General features: G+C 52.0%; 1 protein-coding gene across 11 annotated transcripts in view; it reads right to left on the bottom strand.

Moving 5' to 3' along the window:
* CASZ1 (castor zinc finger 1) overlaps nucleotides 1–22,016 on the bottom strand; it is a 286,724-nt gene that overhangs the window by 140,313 nt on the left and 124,395 nt on the right. For 10 of the 11 annotated variants that reach the window (XM_017825758.1, XM_017825756.1, XM_017825751.1 and 7 more), the window contains one exon: nucleotides 18,502–18,645. The exons of the other annotated variant lie outside the window; for it this stretch is intronic. The gene's annotated coding sequence lies outside the window, so the exon portion shown is untranslated. The remainder of the gene's footprint in view (nucleotides 1–18,501; nucleotides 18,646–22,016) is intronic. 11 annotated transcript variants of the gene reach the window in all.

Below are 22,016 nucleotides of genomic sequence, written 5' to 3'. Positions count from 1 at the left end.
AGGAGTCTTTATAAAAAAAAGACCTGTGTATCTACATATATATATTGAACTTGATTTGAATGCCATCTGAAATATTTTTGCTTTTTCTGATTTTTCCAGGTTTATTTAAATGAAGATTTTTTTTTAAAAAAGGAAGACATTCTCTCTCAGTTTGTAGGAATTTTCCTGGCCCTGAACACCTCCCACTCTAAATGTTACTAATGAGACACTTTCACCTCTGAATTTTCCAGCAGGTTTTTTTCCCTCGATCGCTTTTCTAACATCTTTTCAGTGCTGTCCTTGTAATTTTGTAAATTCACATTCATGAAAAACACGTTCCAAACACACTCAAGACTCACCAAGGCCCATCCCTCCAAAGATCAGAATTAATGAAATTAGCAAACATCACAAACACTACATACAAAACTCATACGTAATACGCAGAGTGTGTATCCTAAAACACACACAAAATCCTTATGACTCAAGCCCAAACTCCTACACTGGCCTCACACAAGGAAATACATACACAAATCTACATACATACACACTGCAGAGACATATGCCCACACAACAAACACCAAGACAGAATAAAAACACACACAAACAGCTTGATAAACACACACATCTCAGCCATACATACATTACCTCCCCAAACCACAAAAAACAGAGCCTAAATATAAACTCCTCCCCAACAATACACAAACATCCCCCAAAAACACACCACGCACACCCGACGCCTGCCAAGTATAATCACAGATACACACAGCAAATACCTGCTTCAAAACACACAACTCATCAGAGGCAGCCCACTAACTACAGAAAAAAGGAGCTCCATGTGTACATTTAAAGGTTTAACACCTTATGTCAGCTTTTCCTTTCAGGAGAGTGGGGAAAATGAGAGACAGACAGACAGACAGACAGACAGACAGACAGACAGAGGGGAAAGAGGGAGTGGGCAGGAGGCGATGGGGAGGAGGAAAATGGAAGCTGCCTTGTGGGGAAGGATATGGATCAGGCTGTCATCTGGAGACCCATCTTCATCCAGAATTAATGCGCTGAAGTTCTTTGGTTTTACTCTAAATGGTTTTAAAGAGACAGCCCAGGCTGTGCCCTGGCTGCCAGGCCCAGGGCTGGCTCAGGCACCCGGGGATGGAGCAGGCAGCAGGTCCGGCATTTCAGGGCCGAGCTGGAGAACCCGAGCACACACTGGAGAACCTCCGTGGGAGGGAGGGAGGTTATTTTTGAGATTGGTCCACACGTCCCAAAGAGTTTAACCCGTCAGCTCGCTCTGAGCACTCAACAGGGGCAGGGTGGAGGCCAGCACTGCCTGACAGCGGCTCCAGGAGCTGTGTCCGAGTGCTGCGGGACAGGGATCAGCGGCGGGATCCCCGCTCCGACCCACGGGAAGGCTCTGGCTGTGCGGAGCAGCTGGAGAGAGCCGCACATCCCTGCGGGGAGGGCCGGCACAGCGGGTCCCCATCCTGCTCCGCTCTGCCGGGGAGCGGGATCAGACGGGAAGTCTGCGAGGCACCGGAGCGAGCAGGCAGAGCGCAGGATGCTGCAGGGAGAGCAAAACCTGCCACCCCTTAGGAGGGGCACGGTGTGGCTGCCAGAGAGCCCGGGGCACCGCGGGGCGAACGCCGGGAGCCGCCCGGGGAAGGGCTCCTGGGGCCAGCCGGGAGAGGCCTCCCATGGACACTGGGAAGAGCAGCCCTCAGTCCAGACCCTGCGCCCCTCAAACCACAGGCTGTCCTCAGGACAGAGCTCTGGAGGAATGGGATGAGCTGCGTGCTGACCCCCCTCACCACCTCCCTCAAGGGAACCAAGACATCCTTACCTCCGACTCCCAGACCCCGGGGGGATGCTACGGTTGGGGCGGGGGAGGAAGAACTGAGAGCAAACAACAGCAACAGGAACAGAGTTGAGCCATTTCAATTATTCATATGCCAGATGGATTCTTTTCCTGCCCTTTTTTTTTTTTTTTGCTACAAAAATAAAAAAAGGGGGGAGAACACTGATGTTTGTGGAGTGAAGGGAGGAAAACATATTTTCCCCAAAACAAAGTGCAAAAAAGAGAGGGGAAAGCCCCAGCATACCCATCTCTGTGTGAGGAGACCACAGGGAGTGTGAGTTTCCACTCACAGGGGAACTCACAAATGACTGATCTTTTATTTTATACGCACAGAGCTAAAGAGAAGGAGAAAGCGCACCAAAAAAAATATAAGCGAGAGAGAAAGAGGGATGGTGACACAGAGAGAAAGGGACACGGAATGAGAGAGAGAGACAGCAGAGAGAGAGGGAGGGGGGCAGGCAGAAGAGGGCTTTGACCTTCTGTGAAGGATATAAAAAATCCAGCAGCCTCAGGGGACACCCAACTATCTAGCATATTGCTGTTAAAATGTCTGCAAAATTTAATACACTTGGCATGCCATCTAATCAGTCCTTGGAAACCACGGTTTCTCTCCCTCCTGCACTCCAACTGTCTCAGACCTCCATCATTTGGGGACAGGGCTGGGTATTTCCTACAGATGACAGAAAGTTTGGTGTATGCACACAGGGCAGGTTGGGGGATTTATTTTGTGTTCCATCTGCCTTTTTCAGGGGGGAAGCAAACAGCTGTCATTTTCCCTCAAAGAAAAAAGTTTGTACAGATCCCTGTTTGCTGCTGGATGTGCAGGGTGAAGGGTGCCTGGTGCAGTGTGTGCAGGAACACGTGTGTTCACGGACAGGGCGAGGGCAGACAGATGGACGGACAGGATGCACAGGGCACACACCCCATGGCCCGGCTGCTGCCAAGGGCAGTGGGCACAGGAGAGGATGGATGGATGGATGGATGGATGGATGGATGGATGGATGGATGGATGGAAAACACAGGACACAACCATTCCCCCAGCCCAGCTGTGCCAGAGGCAGAGGACACAGGAGGGGTGGGAGGGAGGAATGGATGGATGGGAAGCAGAGGGGGACACACACCCACAGCCCAGCTGTGCCAGGTGCAGCAGGCACAGGAGAAGCTGGAGGGATGGATGGATAGATGGATGGATAGATGGATGGATGGATGGAAGGATGGAAGGATGGATGGATGGATGGATGGATGGGTGGACGGGTGGACGGGAAGCAGAGGCCCATATGCCCCAAGCCCAGCTGTGCCAGGGGCAGTGGGCACAGGAGAGGCTGGAAGGATGGAAGGATGGAAGGATGGATGGAAGGATGGCTGGCTGGCTGGCTGGCTGGTTGGGAAGCAGAGGGACACACATGCCCCCAGCCCAGCCATGCCAGGGGCAGTGGGCACGGCGGTGCCGGCACAGCCAGGCCGGCGTGTGTGTGCAGGCGCTGTGGGCGCACTCACTCCCCCAGCAAGCCAAAGCTCGTGCACGCCCGCCCGGCGTGGGCACCCTCACCACAGGGAGCGGGCTGGGGGGGGTGAGGAGGGTGAAACCAGCCCCAGGACGGGGCGGCACTCTGGTGCTGACGCTCCTCACTGAAAGGGACAGCTGCCTACACCGCCCCAGAGCAGCAAAGGAAACAGCTCTCGGGGAAAACAACAACAGAAAAAAGCCCCAACCCTCAGAACAACAAACACATCCAACACTTGTTACCGTGTGCAAATGTCTGGCAGCAGCTCAGGGGGTTGCAGGACTCCATAAAGGCTGGGCAAAGAGTTTCCAAGCCGAGTGGAGAAGGGCATCCTGTCACTGTGTGGGAGGGGGATGGAGGTGCTTGTGGCTGTGCCAAGACAGTCGGCAAAGAGCTGGAGAGAGATCAGCCCTTCTGGAGGGGAGGCTGGTGCCTCCAGCTGGGTGTGGAGGTTTATGACCTTGGTCACCCAAAGTGGAATCCCTGGCAGGTGAAGACAGGCAGCCTCTCTGAGAGCAGGGCACGGGTTCTCAGCTAACACAGAGGCACTGTTGGGTTCCTGGTGCAGGTGGGACCTGGGCCAGGGGATTCAGGCACGTGGGCATCCAGCCTGCCACCTGGGCAGCCTCAGCCCCATGGACACAAAGGGAACACAGGAGCCCAGGGCCCTTCTCAGTGTGAGGAAGGGGACAGATGAGCTGGGGAAAGGGCTGAGGCACCAGGTGAGGAGGGAACTGAGCCCACGAACACCCTGAGACCCTGGAGCAGAAAGGGCACAGCTGCTCACAGACAGGCTGGTCCTGCAGCTCAGGTTCTTCCCAGCCCCTTGGGACTCTGTCATGGGAAAACCACAGCACAGAGGGAAGCCTCTGCAACCTGGAACAAGCAGGGCTCTTGGCCCTCTGAAGATGGGGCAAAAAGGCTCCTGGGTCCACCTTTTCCCTGCAGAAGAAGGGACTTGGTGAGAGTGAAGGTGGAGAAGAAGCACAGAGGGAGGGGACAGCACTGGGAGGAATTCTGAGTGGAGGAAGAGAAGGTGGCACTGAGCCACAGGTGGGATAGGAAAGGGCACGGATTCACAGAGCTATGGAGAAATTTTAAACCAAGACATGGGCCCCAGCTCAATCAAAACTTTGTTCAGTACAAAAGTTAATTGCTGAGGAACCAAATAAAAGAAACCCCACAGGCTGAAAACTGCTCAGAGTCTTTAATTAGCCAAAAAAACAAAGTGGTTACAGGAAAATGAGAGTGTAAGAGGGGATCCCGAGGGAGTACTTATGCTTCTCCCCCTTCTCTACTTCATCACCAAACAGCCCAGGGTAGGGCCATGGTAGCAGCCTCTGTGATAGCAGATTTGGGAGAAGTATTTGGGGTTGGTTTCTTTTTACTGTCCAGAAGGTGAGAGCCCCAGCCAGGGAAATTCAGATTTGAATCAGGCACCTGGTAAGCCCAGAGGTTCCAGAGCTTTCTCTTCAACCCCATGTCGGTGCCTGACAGAAAGGCAGGGAATGCTTTCCCTGTTTGCATTGGGACATTTGGCTCTCTGGCCCTTTTAGTGCCAAGGAAAATAAATTGCCCCTAGGGCCTGAGCCTCAAAAATGAAAAAAAAAAAAAAAGCTACAGGTTAGAAGCAGCATGTTCTTTAATGAGCTAAAGGATCATCCATACAAATTTTCCTATTTCTGCTGAATTCCAACAAATTCAGAGCTCTTTCTAATCCCTGCACAGGCTGGCAACTGTCTGAACAGCCACATTCCCAAGTGCCCAGTAACTTGCCAGTCATTTCTTCTACTGCTTTAAGAAAGCAAAGTAAAGATGAGAGAAGAAGTGCCTGAGTGGTTTAGCTCTCCTGCTACCCCCACACACCGTTCACACCTTGCCCCTTAATTCCTGCCCAAGGCAACTGGACTGGGTTTGGAGTCTCACCCACGCAATTCTCCTGGCTCTCCCTCCCGTGAAGGGCTCACAGTCTCTGGTGTGAAAGCTCTCCATTCCTTACAGGCGACACACAGACTCACCCTGTGCACTTGTGGGACTAAAGGGGAACGACACACAGCCTGGAATCAGGGAGCAAGAGCCAATGCCACCTGTACATGACCTGTGAATGGCACTGGAGTATGTGACCACCCCCAGGAGCTGGGTACGGATCCTGCATCATCCAAGCTCAGAGCCTTCCCAGAGTAATAGTTTCAGGCATGAAAACGTCCAAAAAAGACCCCTAAGAATAGCACACATGAGAAAATAACACCTTTATGGAGGAAGCATCCAGCCCATCCTAATTTCCAGGCTGATTCCACCCTGCTCCAGCCTACCCCCTCCCCTGGGGCCTATCTAGCTGGGAAATCACAGACAATCGGGGAGGCTGTTCCAGCCAATTTCCTTCAGGGAACCTGCAACTTCCTCCTGGGACTGTCCTCCCATTGGTGTGTTATTGCCTCGCAGAAGAAAGTGAGGGCCACAGTCTTCCCCAGAACTGGCTCTACCTTTTCTCTTCTCTCTTAGGCAGCACTGAGGGTCACAAATCTGACCCACGGGGTTTGGGCAGAGGCAGTGAAGTGGAGGAGGGCTTGAGGAATGAGGCTGGTAATGGCAGGAAACAGGGTAAACACAGGCGCTATGCGGAGAGAGAGAAGGAGAGGGAGGTACTCCAGGAGGCTGTAAATTCATATTTGTAATTACTTCCTCATGTTTTTCAGCACTCCTCAGTCAAGTTTGATTAAAATTCCTTCCAAGGGAAGACGCTCCACAGAGAGAGCTGCAGTGGAACAGGCAGCTCGTGGAGTTTGCAGAATTGCTGGGGTGGGCACCAGGAGCAGTAGTTTGGGAGCTGGGTAGGGATCAGCTGCCCCCTCAGCACAGCTCCATGTCCACGGGAAGCCACCCTTGAGACACAGTTGAGACACAGAGGACCAGCCCGGGTCTGCCTGTTCTCACACTGTCAGGGTATGAAATAGGACACGGCTCCCAACCCTCATCCCTCAGACACAGGGCTGATGTGAGACAGCTTCCACAACAACCTTCCAAACTGGCAGAGAGGGTCCTTCCAGGAGCATGGAATGACTTCCTATGACACATCTGCCTCAGCAGGTGGGGGAAGCTTATGCTCCCTTCCACCCAAGAGTCCCTCATCCAAGGGCTACTCTTCTCCACGGTGAAAAGCAGGACTCAAGACCTCACATCCTTGTTTGGTTATTCCAAAGAGAGAAAGCCTGAGATCTCACCAGGCAACAGTGATTCATGTGTAGCAGAGATCCCTCCAAAAGCATGAAAAGGAAGCACAGTAATAGAGAAGGACTAATCACCTTCAGTCCTAAGCAGCCTTGGCACCATCCTTACTGGCACCAGCTGTCACCAGGCAGGGGTGGTCTTCCCAGGACAGCTGACAGTTTAACAAAGTTCTCCCAGGGATATTTCCAGGAATGGCTTCGGGATGAAAAGCTCAAAGGCTCAGAAACCCTTCCCTCACCAACTCATGGTTACTAGCTGTGCAGGGTATTTCTGTCTGACCCATTCCCTCTTTCTCCTGGGTGTAGGAACCTCTATTGCCTACAGTTAAGCGGCTCCCAGGCTGTTGTGTCCCCTGTGTTCTCTGTCCATCCCCAGACAAGATGTTCCCTCATGCTATGGCCAACTCCCAGGCTGCATCTCCCACTCTCTGAGCCCTTCCAAGCCCCCAGAAGAAAGGGTGTGAGTACAGCCAATTCTCCCTCTTGACCCTGCCCCTGCTCTGCCAAGCTCCCTGTGGGCAGAGATGCCCCAGGATGAGGGCTGGGGACCAGGGAAGGTAAGCAGCACCAGGCTTTTTTTGTTTATCCTTGATGCTGTGGTAAGAGTGAGACGGAAGAGATGCTGCTGGATATCAGCCTCTGAGTTCCCTACACGGCTCTAGGGAAATCATGATTATCTTGATGCCTGGTTTCTTTCCCTTCTCTCCCCCTCCCCTCCCTGCTCTGAATATCTGAGTATCTTAATGCTCATGTGAGTAAGGGACAGACCCTGCCACAGTCAGCTGAGTGGGAACAGGCAGATTCTGCTGAGTTTCCTCTCCTACCTGCCTCTGCCAGGACAGTTCAACTGACCAGGAGGCATCCAATGCACGATAATGCCCATGCTGGTGTGCAAACAGATGATAACACACCCTTTCCGGTGTTCTGGTTCTGGTTGCTCTCCATCATGTACAAGACACAGGTCATGGAGATGACTCCAGCCAGCTCTGCCATCTTTTTGTGCTCCCTTCCTGTCCAACCTGTGCCCAGCCTGTATCAGAAGGATCTTGGGATGAGGAGAGGAGGAGGCAGGAAGATTCCAGCTGCACCTCAGATCCTACATCCTCAGCACTGTGCTGAGGAACAGGAGTGCAGAAAATGGTGTGTAGTGCTGCCCTGTGCACAGGTGAGATCAGACATGGCCAGGTTGTAGAAGAGGGTTCGTTCTTCATGGCGCCAGCTGGGAGGAGAGCACAAGTCCACAGCAGGGAGACCACAGAGTTACTGCCTAAACCCTGCAATCACTGCAGCCTAAGCCAGTGAGGTACATACAGTCAGAGGAACACAGATGAGTGTGACCAACCGGAGAACTGCCCAGTTTTTGGGAGCTGCATCAAAGCACTGGGGGACAGGAGGGTGCCCAGGACTCGCCACTGCCCTGCTGCCTCTGGCTGCACGTGCTGCTGACCATGCACTGGGTGTGGGAGAGCAGGGGGACCCACGTGCCCCAGGAGCAGGGCAGTGTGTCTGGATGCAAAGGGGGCAGCAGCTTGTGTGAGTGTGAGGAAGGGAGGCACAGCCCTGCACCACGTCCTCCCTGCTGGGAAAGTGCCTGAGCTGTGTTTGGAGAGGGGAACCTCTCCTCTGAGAAACCCAGAGGTGGTTTGAGGGGGCCTCCAACTCCAAAGTCATCCAAGTTTCTGAGGTAATTAATTTACTGCTGAAAGAAAGAGCAGGAAGAGCAATAAAAGAGCCTTTGTACTTAGGGTGGGGCAGGAGCATGGGAAGTCATTTCACAGAATAAGGAGTTGGGGGCAAACAAAAAACAAAAAATAAAAATAATAAACTGATTGACAAGCTTACAAGAAAAGCCACATTTTTAACATTCTTAATCCCTAGAATAAACACACAGGGAGGAATGAGGACAGGGCTGGCTGTCCTCAGACATCACTGGGAGAGACTGGCCTTGGTGCAACCAAGCGATTCTCTGATGGTGGCTGTTGTGGATGGTCCTGCCCGAGCCAGGAAGAAGTCTGTGAAAGTGTGTAGGGGAAACAGTGCAGAGGATGGTAAAATCAAAGGCAGACACTCACTTGGATCTTAAATCTCTCTGCTTTTTTGTTTCATGCTGTCTACACTACTGCTGTTTTAACACAATCAGAAGTACACTAGAAACACAGAAACCAACACATCCCACCCAGTACTGGAAATATAGTGGCACTTTGAGAGACGTACACCTTCTTCCCACCCCTGTCAGCTGCCTATGGAAGAACCAAACTGCATAACAGTGTGCCCCCACCCCCTGCTTTCATCTGATTCCCACCCATCCCCAAAGCATCCTTCAAATTTCTCCAGGGCAGCAGGAGTTAAATGGCTGGTTTTAGTGGTAGAGACACGTTTAGGAAGGGATTGAATGTGCGCGTGGTGCAGCCCGTTCCCTGTTTATTAATAAGCTATTTATCATTGGTGTTGCTTTTAATACCATTTTGGCTTAATGTTGTTAATGAAATATAAATACCCACACTAATGATGTTGGTCAGGAGCAGCGTGGGCCACTGGCAGCTTTGCAGGAGGGAGGCCAAACCACGGCTGGGTGTGCGCGAGGCTGCGACGGCGCGACTGCCAGCCCGGCTCCGGAACAGCTTCCCCACACGCTCCCACAGCACTGCCCGAGCACGGCAGGGTGAGGAGGGATGGCATGGCATGGCATGGCATGGCATGGCACGGTGCAGTGCTGCCAGGAGGTTTCCAGCCTGCTCCAGCAGCCCAGGCCCAAGCTGGTGCCCACCAGGAAGGCGGCTCAGGATCACAGTTCAGCTCCAGCACTGCTCCCTCTCCGCTCCCTGCCTTTTGAGATCACAACAAGAAGCCACCCTGGCCCAACATGTCTCTGTGGGGGACCCTGCAAGCTGCAAGGCAGCTCTCTAGATGGAAATATGTAGAAGAAGTCAGATGAGTTGTGTTTGCTTAATGCAGTTGCCCCACCGGAAGAGCGATCTGCAGGCTCTGGGCTACGCTCCCCCAGGGCAGCTCCCACAGGATCCCAAGACCCTTCAGCAAAGAGGCGTTCCCAGAGCACCTCAGAGCTGCCTGTGGCTCACTCTGGGCTGGCTGCAGGGGCTCAGGATGGCTCCAGGCCGTGGGGTGCTGCGGGGTGGGGTGGGGTGGGGCAGGAGGAGCTCGCCCTGCTCCTGGGACCTCCGGCCACTCCACAGCCACTGCCCCGCTCGCAGCCCTGGACAGGGAAGGGGCTGTGCTACTCTGGGTCTGCTGCAGGCCAGGTGGGGATGGAGGAACTAAAGGAGTCTCCTGCCCTTGCAGGAAACAACCCCAAAAGCTTGGCCTTTGGCAAGGGCTCAGAGGTTTGCTCTGGGTCTGCAGAGAGGGCTCGCACAGGTCCCTCTCCATTAGCTTGTGTCTAGCTAGCACTGTCATGGGGCAGGGATTACAAATATCCCTAAGAAGGCTTTTGGAAATCCCATCTTGCATTACCATTTGCATTAGAGCAACCCCTAGAGAGAGCTGAGGCCTGGGCACACTCTCAGGAAGAACCGTGGGCCAAGAGAGGTTTCACGATGCCAAAAGAGAATGGTATGGAAAGGCAAACCAGCTTTGGGACTGGTCAGTGGAAGAGCCAGGGGAAAACCTCTGCCCAAGGCCACTGCCCTGCCCAGCAGGCACAGCAGCTTCTGGAATCAGAAGAGAATCTGAAATGGACCTTCATCGCCAGGAAGTCCCAGACTTCTATAAGTCTCCAGAACAAAGCCAAGCACTTGCCTCAGGAGCAAACTCCAAACCTCACCACCACTGGAAGAGTCAGTGAAGAGGTAAATTTGGCAAAGAAAATATATCACACTCTGTCTTGAGACAGCTCTCCTGATAGCAGTTCATCTTGCTCCAAGTGACCCTCTCCATTAATCCCATTTAACAAGGAGGGAACCAAACAGTTCCCTACAAGGCTGGAAGCCTCATGGAATGGGAGAACTAAGTGCAGAGGATGACCAAGCCCCCCTTACCCACTGACCCCTCCCAGGCCAGAGTCACCACAGCCCCTGTGTTACGGCCTCATGCCCTCCTTCATGTTGCTGCCTCTGCCACAAAAGCCAACTCATCATATGTTTGCATGAACTGCACAAAGATGCATCTCTCCTCCTCCCAGTCCCCACCAACACCCTTTTCTCTTCCACTTTGCAGTCTCCCTCTTCCTCTCTCCCAGGCAGCCAGTGCAGAGGAAGCTACAACTGGTCTGCACTGGGAACCCTCCTGGTGTCCTCTGCCACAATTTACACTGTTCCTTTAAGACGTTATCTTTTAATTTGGTGCTTCCCCCTTTCCCCTCCTCAACTAACTGATTTATTAGTTTACATCTCATAAATTGTAACCCCTCACCTCCCCCTTCACCCTCCCAGATGCCATAAATCCCCTGCAGGGCCTCGACACCCTCCTGCGTGTGGTGCAGCCCCCTGCCCCCCAAAGTCACCTCCGAGTCCCCGGGGAGCGCGGGGCTCATTTGCTGGGGGTTTGGTCTAGCTCGTCTCAGCAGCTAATCCCTTGGGTGGCTCCTGTCAGATTATTAATTAGCTAAAGCGGATCGGCCCTGGAACAACATGCGGTTGGACTTCAGATAAAACAGGACGGCAGAGGCTTGGCATGGAGTTGTTTAAAGGGACATTGTCCCTTTTTTCCCTTGCCTTCTCCCGAGGTGGGAGGAAGGAGAGGAGGAGATGGGCAGCTTCCACAGCTGCTCACAACCCCCCCGGTCTGGTGCCCTGGTCACAGGGCTGTGCTGCTCAGATCAGGGTGAGCACAGCCCTGGAGGTGCCAAGGACAGGAATGGCACTGTCCCCATCCTCACCCTGTGGCAGCTACAACTTCTCCAGATGTTGGAAAAGCTTTGTGAACCTGCTCAGAGGCACGCAGCACTTGGATGGAGGGTCTCACTGCTCCTCACTGCCACCTCCCTTCTGCTGTCCCTTGTGCACTCACTGCTCCCTGTGAAAGCCTGGTGTTTGCAGTACCCCCAGAGACAGGGGGCTGTTCCAAGGGCCCACGGCCTTCCCCGCACGGAGATTTTAAACCAGGAGAAGCCATCCAGTTTGTGTGTGCAGGTTTTAAAACTCCCTGTCTTATCCTGGGCAGGATAAAGAGTGAGTGGTCTCACACTGACTGGAAAGCCTGAAAGAGTGAGCTGGAACAAGAGTCAGCTCGACCAGAGCTGGGAGCAGCTCCCTCCTCGCTCCCTTCCCACTTTGGATTGTTTTGACTCAAACCGATGAAGCTGAAATATCGAGTCACAACGGCACTAAACTTCATTACAAGCTCTTAACACAGATTACTTAATAAAAAACAGGCTGCTTTAATTGCTTTTCCCCCATTAGCATTTCTGGAGGAGAAAATTCTGATTAATTTGAAGAGGCACATTTCCCCCACCCCTTGTGCTGGCCTGTGAACCAGACCTCCTTCCCACACCACCATTGTCCAGAAGAGCATCCCAGAGAGTAAATTGAGCCCAAATCCACACGACTCTGAAAAACAAAGGGACTAAGGGCCTGGATGAACAGATGGGAGTAATGGAGTGAAGCAAACAAGGGGAAGAAAAATCTCCTCTCCTTTCTGGTAAATCCACAGAAAGTGGCACAGGGGAACGAGGAAGAAGTGGGTAGAAGAGGATACTGGTAGGACAGCCAGTGTGGCAGGGATCAAAGAGCAAGGAAGTTGGGAGGTGACTGACTTGGTGGGGTCCTGGGAAGCACCTTCACCTTTCTTTGCAGCTGGGAAAGGAGCGAGAGGCAGCTCTGACAGGGAAACATTGTCTGGATTTTCAAAGTCTGGGCCAAAAGCCTAGGAACTCAGTGCTTTCCAAATGCTCCTGGAATGGTCCCTGTTCCTTGTTCAGGCCCTGCTTGTGTATCTAGTTCCAGGGGAGAATAACTGCCCGTTCCCCCTGGCTGGTCACCCCCAGTTCAGGAGTGCTGGGAAGTCAGGGAGAGGCAGGGAAGGACCCCTCACGGTCCAGTAGCTCCCTCCAGGCTGGGAAAATCAAGGATACAACAGTCTCATGGGGAAAGGAAGGAACCCCTTGAGGGGAAAGCCAGAGCCCAGCTGCCTTGAGGAACAAGCAGGACAGGCAGCAGTGCTGCTACAGCACAAGACACCAAGCAGCTCTTCTCACCATCTACCTTTACTCCTGTTTCAGGGATTGAGGATGCCCAGTTCCCATTTCCTCAAAGATGGGTATCAGAGAGGACAACCCCCCTCTGCCCCATGCCATATCCTCCCAGCTCAGGTAGGACCTGCACTGCTCCACTGTCGAACAGCCCTGGGTAAAACAAGTCAACAAAAACATTCCCAGCTTTCGACTCCAGCTCCTGTTGTAACTAGCCCTGGCAAGGGAGGATGGCAACCAGGCTCCTGAGTGGGCTGTTCTCTAGGTCAGCATACTTCAGGGACACGGTAATCAAGCAGGAATTGCTCCCATGTGCCAACTCTTGTCAACCTTGCAATGCTTTGTGTTTTTCTTAAAGTCTGAGATCTTGCAAGTTACATAAGATTTTTGTTTTGTACAACAATGTGTGTTTAGTGCTATCCCTCCCTCTGCTCCCTGTGCTCTCCCACTTGCAGGGCACAGCAACCTGAAATGTGATCTGTGTGCATCCTGAACCATAGAAACCCCGGTATTATTAAGTCTTATAATTGGGGGGAGGAGGGGAGTAGCTTTTGACTTCTGAAAGGACAAGGCTAGCAATATTGTTTGCTCATTTTACTTTCAAACTCACCTTAGTTTGTCCTCTCCCCTTTTCTCTTGTATGTTCTATTAATGTACAGCTTACACGAACTCAGCAAGAATCACAAGAAAGACACTGGGACAGATCATAAACTGCCCTGGCAAAGATCAGGATAGTTCTGCTGACGGGAAATGCAGCCCTGGTGCTTTACATCAGCAGATGGTTTACCTGTGGCTCTTAATGGTTAATATATAACTGCAGTAATAACAAAAAAAAGCCCCAGCATTAATACATAATTTGTCAGAGGCAATATGCTAAAACAGCCTTCCCATATTCAACTCAAGTAGTGAGATAAGCCTCACCTCCAGCACTGCCCAGGGGCTGAGCACCAGCTCTGGAATGAGCCCCCAGCAGAAGACATCAGAGAACAGACCCCATTCACTTTACACTATTTGTTCATTTCTCACATTTTTTGTTTTTATCAACGTATTTCTAAGAACTGCATTTTGAACATGCATTTCCCTCGAACACTCATGTGCATACTTAGCACTGATTGCTCCAAGTGCTTTCCAGCCGGTTTTCCTTGAGGAACTCCGCGGGTCAGCGTCCCTGCTGGCTGGACAGCTGCCTGAGGGACAGACAGACGGCCCCAAGTACAGTACCTACAGAGCTGAACGAGTTCCTAAATGTTTAATGGAACCCTGCAAACTGGCAGAGCACTATTATTATTTTCTTTCAGCCAGTCTTTCATCGGGGTGCCACAGAACTGCTGCCTGAGTCCCAGCTGAGAGAACTGCTGCTGGATCTAGGAAGGATGGGAAGAAATACTGTCAGATGGTTAAAGGAATCAGGAGATCTGGCCTCTCCTCCCAACTCTGCTTCTGAGTCATTATTAACATAAAATCAGGTTTGTTACATCAGTGAAGCTTGAGTAAATAAACCACGACTCATCACTGTGTTTTATTTTGCAATATCTCAGTGGGCTCCTCTCTACAAATAAACACTATTAATGCTCAGTGCAATTGCAGGACTATGGGGAAGGAGAGATAAAAGCACCTCAACTGGTCTAAAACTTTTATGAAGAGCAGCAGGGCAAAATCTCAGCTTTTTGAGGATATTGACTTTTCCAGGACAGGAATGTTAAAGAAAAGGCAACCCTTACTTGGGGGGACTAAAAGACAAATAAGTCATGCCTGCAGGTCTGACAGAGCTGATGGGTAAAAGAGATTGGGAAACATCCCAATCCCCTTCTGAGGAGCTAAGGCTGAAATCCTGACTCTGCTGAGGTTTACAGCAAAATTGGTGCTTGTTTAATAGCACCAGGATTTAACCTCCATAAAGTTCAAGTGCAAAGACAGAAGCCTTAGGAAGGAGAAGGCCAACTGTCAGCAGGGCTCTGGGAGACTGAGGACACCATGAAGTCAGAATGACTGAAGGTGGCAGAGGAAGCAAGGTCTGAATCCATGAAGGCCTGGACCAGTCCTATCTCTTCCAGCCTCTCCTCCTCCACTCTGAGTTTGAAACTAAATCATTCCACATCTCTCGAGAGCCTTTTAAGTGTTTCCTCCTCGAACTCTGGCATCAGGGCCCTTCTGAGCTCTTTCAGCTTGCCCAGATCCCATTGCTGAACTTCCCTCTCCACCACAAGGTTCTGTGAGCATCTGCATCTGTCCAAGGGAGCAGGAGGTGCCAAGGACCTTAGTGGATCAGGCTGCAGTCCCATTCTCAGACCAGATATGGGAAGGACAGCTATAAGGGCTGCCAAGCACATGATCCTCTCTCCCCTCCTTTGACTTCCCCCCATTCAGCTTTCCACAGCCGCCAACCAAACATCTGATCGAAGGCCCGGGGGAGGGAGTCAGAACTGTCCAGTCTGGTTATGAGTGAAGGTCATTGATCCAGCGCAGACCAGGGATGCGGAAAACAGGGGAGGGAGGAAAAAACCCTCAGCGAGAGGAGAGAGGGAGCGAGGCAGGCAGAGCCGGCACGGCTCAGGGAGGGAGCGCAGGGAAGGCAGCGGAAGTGGCTGGAACACGGTTTCACACTCCGAGACCCAAGGGCTGTTGTCAACCCGTCCTTCATGCTCACATCTTGTCACACTAGAGGTCAGGTCTCCCAAGCGTTCCTGGAGAGCTGAGCTAGCCCATATGGCAGGCAATATGTTAACAATATGGATCAGCTGCTCGTCAGGGCCTGAGCAGATGGATGTGACAACCCTGCTCTTATCCCAGACAGGCTTTTAACATCTTCCCTCTCCTCAACCCAGCCCTGCCGGAAGAGCCCTGCCCGGGAACTCTTGCCTCCAGCCAACATGGACCGTGGGGCCACAGGTCAGGACAGGCAGCGTGGAAATGCCTGCCTGGCTTTATCTGGATGGAAGGAGCAGGGCAGAGCCCCACTCAGACCAGTGCAGGCAGGAACCAGGCCAGGCGTTTATCCCGGGCGAACGGAAGGGCCTCTCTACACTGCAGATCCGTGCTGGTAACTCCCCAGCAGGGTGATACAGGAGATACTGTATTCAGATATATGTATATGGCGTGTTACCACCAGATGCCACACGTTACAGTCTAGACTGAGTTTTGTAACTGCCTGGGAAAATTTTCTCTCACAGAACAAGTAATACATAAATAGATGTATATTTTAATGGGCAAGTTAAACTCCTCCTGGCAAAGGCAGGCAAGCTGATTTCATACACAGGCGGGTAAATTTCCACAAGGATTTTGCAAGGCTGTTTCATATTCCCCAGCTCGGGCTGGCTGGGCTGGCCTGGCTGCACTTCTCTGGAAGGCAAGGTTCCCACCTCACTCCCTTCACAGCTGTGCCATGCAGTGAACCCAAGGACCCAGCAAAAATAACTCCACCAGCCCAAGCTAACCCCCAAATTTAGCTTTTCTTCAGCATTGAAATAGGGAGAAATATTTTGCACATTTAAACACAGACAAAGCAAATATTTCTAATCCCTTTCTCACCTTTTTTTTTTAGCTTTTTCCCCTGCATAAAAGGCTACCCTTCACCAACCAAACAAGAAAGCTCCCTCCAACCCTTATAGCTCTAGGACTAAACAGCCAGCTTGTGCTTATAAACAGAGTGAAACAGCAATCACAGCCTAGGGATGGGCTCTGGAGAACGTGCAAACAGCCTCTGTAGCCCAAAGTAAATTGAGCTTGTTTTGAAAGTAGAAGCCATACAACTTGCTGCAGGGCTGAAGACTGGAACACAGGGATTTCTAGTCCAGAGCATGAGCGATCACAAAGCCACATGCCTGAAAGGCTAAATGCATCTCCTTCACTGGAGTGATGTTTGTAGAACTAGGGGGACCTCAGAACACAGCTGGAGTCCAGGGAAATATTTCTATTGTCTCTAATGAGCTTCTGTCCCTCAGGAAACAGCCCCTGAAGGACGCTCAGCAATGCACCCAGTACTGGGAGGAGAAGGCAAACACAGAAAAGGATAATTGATCTGCAAGAATCTGAACCTTAAGGTTCACTTCAGAACTTAAAGAATTCCTGATTTATCAGTCTCCTCCTCTTACCTTCTTGTCTCGGGGGTTCTGCTCATCCCAGGTCCGGGTCAGATGGACATGCAGGGCTTTCAATACCAGGAGCTACATCAGCAGAAACCTGTGACAGGGGTCACAGGAAAAGTTCCCTCTGATGGAAAAATTGACCCAGAACCTACGAGGCAGCTTCCCCAGCAGAGTTTTTCCCTCTGGATGTTGGCCCTCTCTGGAGAGGCACATAAGGATATTTGGCGGAAAATTCACCTGCTGCAGTCAAACTTGAGCATTTGTATCTTATTTGGTAAAACCTCAAGGCTCTTCATGTTCCTTTACCCTATTCCCTTGGGCAGAGCTCCAATTTGGGAAGCTCTCTTGCCTCTGGAGGCCTGGGAAGGCACGTGCCACTGCTCTAAAAGGGGACACAGGCAACAGAACAGCTCACACAGGGATAAAGGCCAGAGTTCCCTACATTAACAGTTCAAAACCAGGCTTTCCAAATAAAGCATGCCAGACCCTGGAGGAGTTTCAGCACTAGGAAGGTGTGGGAAGGCAGAGTTCACCCCTATCCCATCCTGAAGCACACTGCATTTATTGGCAGGTTTACTGAAAGCACTCAGGTCTGTAGGCTCTGAACACGTGGCAAGAACTAAGCCCTGCTGAGCCTTAGAGGATCACGGCTGTTGCTCCTTAAGGGAGGGCACTCAGAACACAAATAAATTCCCCCATGCCACACACAGCCAGGGATGGCCTGGGAGAGCTGGAGCCCCAGACCAACATCTTAGCCCTGTGACTTTTCTCATCTCCCCTCTTGCTAAGCCAATATAGTCCCTCCACTGGATCCTTCCAGCTCAGGTCTCAGCTGTACCTGTGACTCACAACAGCTCTGGATACTCCGCTTTGCCCAGGTACCAGTTATGGCACAGCAGCAAAAAACAGAGGAACATGGTGATACACAACCCCCTCAGGCACTTCAGTTGCTAATCTTCATTCAGGCATCATCGGCATTAAATGGTGCCAGCAGAGTATGGAAACACCCCCTGACAAAACCTCTACCCTACAGAGCAGATGTAATGTCACACAAAGCCCAGACACAGCGAGAAGCCTCAGCACCTTCCGCCTGCAGCAGCACGGCAGGGCCACCAGGTACCTCCCAGATCCCCAGTCCATTGAGAAGAAATATATTATCCCACTGTTGTGTCATACCTTTATTTGCAGAGAAGCTGTGACGGCAGCCAAGCAGTGAAGAAAGTAAAACAGCTTTTGGAAACGCAGAGTCCCACCCCCTCAACCTCTCGGAGTTACCCACCGTGACCACAGACATCCTCAAACTCTTCATTTGTGAAACAAGTCAATCAGAAACTGTCCCCACACAATACTTACCCAGGGGACTCCCATGCAAACTACTTAGCTAATTGTTAATACTGCACAGCAGCTCATTAGGAAGAAGGAGGCGAAGAGAGGGAGCTGCTCAGACCAGGGCTCTGCTGTGTCAGCTGGGTGTCTGTGCAGAGATGGGCAGCGAGGGCAGGGGTAAACCCAGTCCTATTTGTAAGCCAGCTCAAGACAAACCAACACCCCACCATGCATTTACCACCCAAACCACTGACTTTCAGCAGCTCTTCCATCTTCATAGGCTAGAGATTTCCCAGGAACTGGAATGAAGGCTCTGGAGAGCCAAAATCACTCGCTCCAGTCCTACTTCAGAGCAGTTTGATCACAGAACAAAAGCCAGTACCTTGCACTGAGAAGTCACAGGCTTCAAGGTCCATTCCAGCGTACAAAGCAAGGAGAGAAGTCAGGTTCTTTGTTTTGGAGGTGGTCTCAGATGAAGACAGTGTGAATTTGATGGCCTCCCTTCACTTGGTGAAGTCTCTCTGCCCTGAGGAGAGTTCCAAAAGGAAATGAATATTCCCTACTGAGCAGTCCCGGAGCCCAGGTGAATCACGAGCGCAGGCAGTGACGCCGGGCTGAGATGCCACAGCCACCCACAGCCCTCAGCCCTCGGTCACACACCCCGGGCCAGCAGGGCCCGGCACTGCCCGGCCCGACGGACACGGCGCGGCCCCATGTCCTGCTCTGCCGCGCGTGGCACTCGCGGCTCAAACGCCAAGGTACAAACCACCCCGGTGACCATCCAGTGGGCCACGCACTCCAACTTTCCCCAGAAAAAAATCCAGGTCAATCAGAGGCAGAAGCAGCCTACAGTACTAAGCCACTTACAGCAAAGAGCTTCCCCCCGTAGGCAGCTGAGCGCTCCTGCCCACGTGAGCCCAGGCTGCCATCCCTGCTTTGGGGGATCTGACAGCACAGAGCTCCACCGGCAGCCTGGGACACCCCCACACCAAACCCCACTCCCCTGGCCCAAAGGCGGCACACACACAGCCAGACGAGACAAAGAAGAATTATTATTTCCAGTTTAGTGAGGCCCACGGTAATTAAGTGACTTGTCAAAGGTCACTTGGCAAATCTGAGGCAGAATTGGGAATTACAACTAAATCTCTCAAACTTTGGCCCAAGAGCTGGACAGCAAAAGTCCTGTGCTCCTTGGATGCACACTGCTACCTCTGCAACAGGTTTCACCCTTCTCCCCGCTCTCCCTAGACAGTTAAGACAATTCCCTTCCATTTCCTGCATTGGAGGAAATGAATAAATGCACAGATTTAAATAACAAGAACTTTTACCTTACTTACAAAATTTAAAAACGTCCTAGCTCCAACCTTTGACAGAAGCTCAGAAGCTTCAGACTCTTCTGTGAGGTAGGATTTGTAGACTGGAGGGTTTTGTTGTTGGTGGTTTTTTTTAATTTCCATCAGACAAAAATAAAAGAAGCGAAACAAAAGAGGGTTGTTGAGATCAATTTGTGATAGGTGCCGGGCCAAAGAAAATGGAGCCAAAGAAGTCAGAACCCTGCAACCAGCAACCTTTGTGTCAATTTAAGCAAATATTGTGGCGTTTCCATGGCAATCCCTGTTTTGAATATCCACTACACTCACTTTTTAAAGGGCTTTTCCTGTTTGCGTTTCAACTTCAAAACCTGTAAATATTTTCAGCCTTAACACATCCCGACCTCCCCCAGCCTCTGAAATGAGATACTATCAATGCTCTGACATGCAGTCTGCTGTCTGCAGTACCCCAAAGTGTGAGAATTCACAGCAAAGGCAGGGTGGCAGCGGGACACTGCAGGGACAGCAGGGGCACGGCCGGCCCTCTGTCCTGCCCTCCGCTCCAGCCTCGGCAGCTGCAGGTACAGGAGCCCATTCCATTCTTTTCCCAAACTGGTGAGTGGAACGAGCCGTGGCAAACACTCAGCACCGACAGCATCGGCCCAAGGCGAGCAGCAGGTGTTTTGCAAGGCTCCCTCCATCCCGCTCTGCCGGCTCAGGCCACCTCTGACCCATCACTCCAGCCACAATTCCTGCTGGAAGCCTCTTCCTGTGACCTGCTCCCACAGCCCAGCGCTGCCCCCCGCCCTGACCTGCGCTCCCCTCCCTTCCCCTCTCACCTGAGCTGAACCACGGCCGTCACTCACACTGATTTATGGGATGCTGCGTCATGTGCAAGTGGGAATGAAGAGTCAACTTTGTCCTCACTTGCAACCTGGGTTAGGTGTAAATTCCCGAGCTTCCTCAGCAGCAGCCTGCAGGTCCCTGCTGCATCACCAACACAGAGCCCACGGGGAAAGTCCTGGTGAGGGAGCCCTGGCCAGGTGCTGGTATCACCTGTCAGATCTGAGCACCGGGAGCCTGCAGTTAACCCTCTCCCTGAAGCACAAAGCATCTAGTGCTGCATTTGTGCACGCACGGGTGTGCATGAAAACACCTTCTGCTGCGCTTCAGAGACACACTGAGCACTTTCATCCCCAAGCCCCCAAGTCCTAAAGCTTTGCCCTGCACTGTCAGAGTGTAGCCCCTCCCGGCAGTCATGGGAGTGCACTGGTTAATTCTGAGTTTCCTGGCTGTGATGGATTTGTGCCAGGCCTCAAATGTTAGCTTAGTGTAATTTTTGGGAAGTCAATTTCCTTTGTTTTGTTTTGGGTTTTTTTTCCCCTCATTTTTTTTTGTTTAGGCTTTTTTCCTCTTTTAAATGGAAAAGTAGGGAGCATTTGAACGAACGTCAGGACAGGGCCATCCATCCACGGGCTGTAGTTTCCCAAGAGCATTGCACAGGCACCATGGTACGTGCACAGAACAGCCATGGAAACAAACACCAAGTGACTTCAAAAGCCGTTATGCTGAGTGCCCACAGAGGCACCTCCCGGGAGCGGTGCCATCCTCACACACACGTCACTCCGCGGCCCTGACCACCCCTCCCACAGCGCCGGGTGCTTCTGGTACCACCAGCAGATGATGTGTGATACCTGCTGTCCTGGCCAGCTTCCAGCTCAGGTAATTACATCCTACAGGAGTTTCAGCTGGATATTTTATCCCTTCTTCACTTCCGGCCTGGAGCTGCTTCACTGGGAGTTGCTAAAACTCTATCCAGATCCACCCCGGATGTGAGTGTGTGCCAGGGGCTGGAGGGAATTCTGTGCATCCCTGCAGGTCCCAAAAGCCTGTTGTTCCAGCAAACAACCTCTAGAAACACGGGACAACACATCTTCTTATGTACATCCCATAACACCCCCACCCAAGAACGAGGTGAAGAGCTGGGAAAACAACCGGCCTGACACACCGGGAACCAACAACTTCTGGAGGCACGTGCTTAACGTCGCCCCGTGGAGCCATCTTTTGGGACATGGACACTGGCTCCTCTGCTTCCCTGAAGTGGGAACTCTCCTCCCACCATGCCACAGGCTTGGTGAAATTAAAACTTGTGGTGGCAGCGGTGTGAGGCTGAAGCCACAGCCGCCGGTCTGCCTCTGCCAGCGGCACCACACGCTGCAGGGGAGATGAGTGGTGTTCCTGGACAGGAAAAGGTGGGCCAGGTTTAGAGTACCCATGAAAACAGGCAGGGTTCACAACAGGCCAGATCAACAGGTGAGGGGCTTCACTCTGTCTCGACCCCTCTCATCATGCTGCCACTAGAAAGCCAAGAGCAGGAAACACTGGCAGGGTGACACTGGATGCTCTCACCAAACCCTGCCAACAAGTTCTCCACAGTGCAGGTAGAGATGCCTCCTGAGGAGGCTGTGCTTTGGTATTCCCACAGCCACAAGAATTCAGAGCCCTTCCAAGCTGTCCAAGACATTTGGAAATGACCTGCTGACCCACTCAGGACAGCCCAGGAGCCCCCAGGCTTATAAGTGGACTC

Source organism: Lepidothrix coronata, unplaced genomic scaffold (assembly GCF_001604755.1).
Source record: "Lepidothrix coronata isolate B3197 unplaced genomic scaffold, Lepidothrix_coronata-1.0 Scaffold122, whole genome shotgun sequence".
Taxonomy (NCBI): domain Eukaryota; kingdom Metazoa; phylum Chordata; class Aves; order Passeriformes; family Pipridae; genus Lepidothrix; species Lepidothrix coronata.
The sequence above is the reverse complement of the archived record's forward strand: the minus strand, read 5'-3'. Positions and strand labels throughout refer to the sequence as shown.